Genomic DNA, 4,903 nt, shown 5'->3' on the forward strand with positions numbered 1-4,903 from the left:
AAGAGTTGGATCCTCTGGGAAATAACTCTTATTGGAGAGAAGCTCTAGATTCCAAAAGAGAGAGAGAAGGAAACAGAATAAGAGCTGGAAAAGACTAGTTTCAGTAGAAACTAAAGTACCTTAAAGCCACAGGGACTTCACCTTCATAGACTTTCCTAGTCTCATTATTCTTGAGTAAAGCCCAATACTCACTCTCTCTCCTCTTTTTCTTCTGACTCAGCAGCCCTCACTTGGACACGAGGACCCTCTCTAAGGGTATCACTGAAGCTCTCTGTTCTCTGAGGTCTGTCCCAGGGAAGTCAATTTGGGTTTTCACATATGCTGGGTCAAGTAATTATAGGAGATGGGCCACAGGGACATGTTATTATCATCTCAAGCGTTGAATTCTCAGAGCTCCTTATTAAAAAAATTATTCTATTGACTTTACTTTCTCCAAACAACAAAGCTCCATTGGGGCACAAAGATAGCAGAATGGAAAAATTTCAGCCAGTATTGTGTCTGCTGAGGCAACAGTGGGGACAAACGGTATTTTCTCCAGGAGGGATTTTTCTTTTCTTGGTTCAACTTAAAAGTGACAAGGTGTCCCCTAAGGAATGTTTAATTTCCTCAGGAACCAACTTTCTATGATGTTCTTGCCTTGAAGAATCAGAGATTTTAAGAGTCACTTGGTGTTCACAGTGTTGTGCAGAGAAAGAGGTCCTTTCTGAAAAGTCGTTAATAGTTTAGAGAACGGCAATTTTCACCTTGTTTTATACATTACAATCAAAAGAATCCTTTCACATTGGGTTCTGTGGAAAGGACTAACAAAATGGGGACCGAAAAACTTCCCTTAACATTTGCTAGTGACATGGAAGCCTTTGATGATATTGGGAGGGGTGAGCCCCATTTATTACCTCTACATCCAGGAGTAGGGGCAGAAATAACTCAGCTGAAGTAGGTGGAACAGTGAGTATTGGGGAAATATAGGTTCCAAACATAAATCACCTATACAATTTGTCAGCAAAGGGAAGAACAGAGGTAAAACACAGCCTAAAGGAAGTATGAAGTGTGGGAGAGTTAAAAAGTTTTAATAGACAATATGGGACCATATCAATATGTAATTTCAAGGTGGAAGATCATATTTAGTGCAGGTATTAGAATACACAGGAAGTCTGGCCACATAATTCAGGATAAGGCATTCATCCCAATCAATGACAATGATCATGTGTTAAGCCCAGATTTCAAGATCCCCAAAAGACCACCAAGGAGTGCCATGTCTGATGCAAAAGCAGATAGAGTCTTTATTCAAGCTAGCTCGACTCCCCAACCACACTCACCAATGCAGCGGCAAGTGGCTGAGAGAGAGCTAGCCCTGTGGGAGGAGGGGTTTTATAGGGGGGTTGAAGTAAGGGGAGGAGAGAGGACTGTGGGCCCTGCCGATTGGCCAGGTGCAAGTCGGGGTCTTGTTACACAGGATGTGGTTGTGTCTATGGTGCGCACTTCCCTTGATTGTCATTGGTTAGTTTAAAGAGCAGAGGCTTGGGCTTCCAGGAAGAAGCTCCTTGCCGAGCACATGGCTAATGGCCACTGCCCAAATATGGAGGATCTGGGGTAAGATGGAGGGCGTAGCCCTCACACTCTCACATGTGTAGTAGCTTCAGTTTACAGAAATCCTGGGTCTAGCAATTAAAGATTGGAAGTAGAATCAGCCCCTTGGAGAGAATTCATGTTGGTTCCCCTGTGGCTGAGCCCATCCTGAGTGAGGCCTGCAGAAAGGGGATGCCCTGGGGTACAGGAGGGCATTGAAGGACAGGTTTGGTCTCAGTCTTCCAGAGGCCTCCCCCTACTCCCCGTCCCCTCCACTTATAGACAGCCAGTCTCTCAGTCTCCGATGCTGAGTTGGGTTGGGAAGTACGGTAAGGATGTGTCTGTGAGGTGTTTTCATCCTCTTTGCTTCCCTCTGCAGAAACCTTTAGTCACCTTTGTGAGTTCTCTCCAGAAGGAAAAGAATGTCCACTGTGTGAGGCACACTGCTCACCCCCTAGGCCACCAGTTCTCACGGACCTAGAGGGAGTTCTGCTGAACATCGAGGGGAAACTGATCGCAGCCTCTGCTTTGTCTGCATAAGAAAGTTCTCATTTGAGAATACTGCCATCTGAAAATTTGGCTTTACCTTTACCTGGTCTTTATTTTTTTATATACAGGTAGAAAGATCAAATACTTTCTTAGGTGCCAACGGCATATTTCTGTATATTATAAACCAAGTTAATATCAGACTGTAATAAAAATAAAAGCATTTATTTGAACCAAAAGAGTTGTAGCCCAGGAGGCACTGATTTAGTAACTGAAATTGTGCTCCACCAAAACAAAGAGGAGGCTGTCTTTTATAGAGAAAGTTCCTGCCTGTGTTCCCAATTTTATGTCAGGAAAGTTTATAAATTGTACAGTTCTGATTGGTACAAATCGTGCTTTGATTGGTTGGTATAGATGCAAATGAGGATACAATTGACTGGACGGGACAGGTCTCAATCCATGGGTAATGGTAAAAGGAGATATGTGCCAGTGGATCAAAGTTACCTGGTGTACAAGTTCAACATGAAGAGTATGTCCTCCATGACTGAAAACAAATACAAAAGCTGACCCTGCTTTCCTCACCTCTAATGAATAAAATTCTGTCCCGCCTCAAGGCTCTTCTCCTAAAGGGAAGCCTTTCCGCTGTTATACCCTGTGGAAAGACACACTGCTTAGTAGCAGCAATTTCCTTTGTAAAGTCCCCCTCCCCAGGGACCCACTTATGTGAGAAGTAGCAGAGGAGTCAAGAAAAGAGAAAAGGTGGGAAGAATGGCCTGTGAGACAGGCAGGTTTGGGCTGAGAGTGAAGAAAGGGCCGAGCTGCACTGACTGCAGTCGCCACCAAAAGACCAAGGGACAATTCCCAAGGCACCTTCAATGGATGGCACTACTGGAGGCTGAGGGAGGCAAGACTAAACTCATCTGGGTGGAATAGGACAATGTGAAGTCTATATGATGCAGGCAAAGCTGGAGAATAGTGGGAGAGGACGCGTGCCACCATCATTACTAAGTTTTGTTCACAGCGAGGCAATCATGCAGTCTCCACTGCTGTGTCCCCTGGATGAGGCAGCCAATTTTTATCTCATGAGTGCGCTCTCCCTTCATTGTTTTTTATGATACCAAGCACTTCCCCACAGGACATCCACATCCCTGTCAGATATAGCCTCTAGCAAGGGAGACTCTCCCACACTGCCTGGGGTAAGGCAGCCTTCCATTTCTTGGTCTGGAAAGTGGGTACCTAGGGGTTTGTTATTCTGTTATAATTGGTACACATGGACTTTCACACTATTTTCTTTATGTATGCTGTTAATTATAAATCTTTAAGATGGGAAAACTCACAGAACATCAGCATGAAAATAGGGTAGCAGAAACAAAAACACTGCTTTTGTAATAGAATCATTTAACCTGTAGCTGATGCTCCAGATTGGACTTTTAAATCCTATTAAAATGTTCACGATCAAAGTAACTAAAGCAAAAAAGTTGGAAACGAAAGTAGTAAAAAATAATATTGAATGATGTGTGGTCGACAGAACAATGGTCTCCAAAAGGTATCTACGGCCTGATTCTGGGGCCTGTAAAGGTGTATTAACCACATCTTTAATTTTCTCTATTCTGATGCTTTGATAAATTGGTGACTTGCTGACATTGGAGGGTTAACCAACTCCTAGAGACAGTTACAGAAAACTCACCCAAGAACACCCCTTGAACATGCAAACCAAACAATCCAGAGCCAATAACCCAACCCCTTCCTTTTTTGGAGCTCCCAAACTCCAAGCATCAACCTGCATTAATCATCCCAGAGTCAGGGACCATCCAGGGACAGCCCCTGTGCCCAAGAGCCTGTTGACTTGAACTAGAGAATCCTAAACCTGCTTACCCTGCCTCACCTATTCCTTCTACGGTCACCTGCCCTTCCTTGCTCACACGGCCTCCAGACCAGCCCCACTGCTTCCCTACGGAGACCCCACTGCATGGCCCGCTGTGCCTCCTGTTTCTATGGAACCGTATGATAAACTTCTTCCTTCATGGCAGTCATTTCCAGGCGTGCTTGCTTTATCATACCTGATTTAGACAAATCCCAGGACCCCTTAAAACAATACCAGTTTACATGGCAAAGGGAAATTAAGGTTGTACAGCAGCTGACTTTAAAACAAGGAGAGTATCTTGGATTATGTAGTGAGGCCCAATGCAGTTTCAAGGGTCCTTAAAAGTAGAAGAAGGTTGACATGGCAGTATGGGAAGGACTTTGATTGGATATTGCTGGCTTTGACGATAAAAATATGAATGAGACAAGGGGGATCAAGGAGCTGGAAAAAGCAAGTAAGCAGTTGCCCCTAAACATAGTCCTATTGACATCTTGATTTTAGCTCAGTGAGACCCTTTTTAGACTTCTGGTGTCCAAAATTATAAGATACTAAGTTTTCTTCTGCCAGGGTTCTTGTTCTGGCATTAAGAAGGGTTCAATCTGGAGAAGGGGTTGTGTATAACTTAATAAAGAGTCCAGAGATGAAGCATAATTTTGAAAGGCATTTGGGGGTCAGATAAGCCTAGCTAAAGAAACTAAGATCTCGTCTCAGGACCCCATGCTTTTCATTAACACAAATTGTCCTGAGGCGAGGCAGAGATATACACTTCAAAGGGTCAGGTTTCATATATAGAAGCATTGTCAGAATGGGAGAATTTGCCTTGGGCTGTTCAGGTGTTTGGCCAGTAGGAGGCAATGACATGCAGATTAAGATGCCCTAAGCTGTCTGGCAGCAAGCAATCCTGCCAGATATTGGAGATATTGGATTTATTGATTAAGATATTACATATGTGTCCTTATCCCCACGTTACCCTCTACCCCCAGCCAC

The sequence above is a fragment of the Myotis davidii genome, unplaced genomic scaffold (genome assembly GCF_000327345.1).
Source record: "Myotis davidii unplaced genomic scaffold, ASM32734v1 scaffold1240, whole genome shotgun sequence".
NCBI classification, from domain to species: Eukaryota; Metazoa; Chordata; class Mammalia; order Chiroptera; family Vespertilionidae; genus Myotis; species Myotis davidii.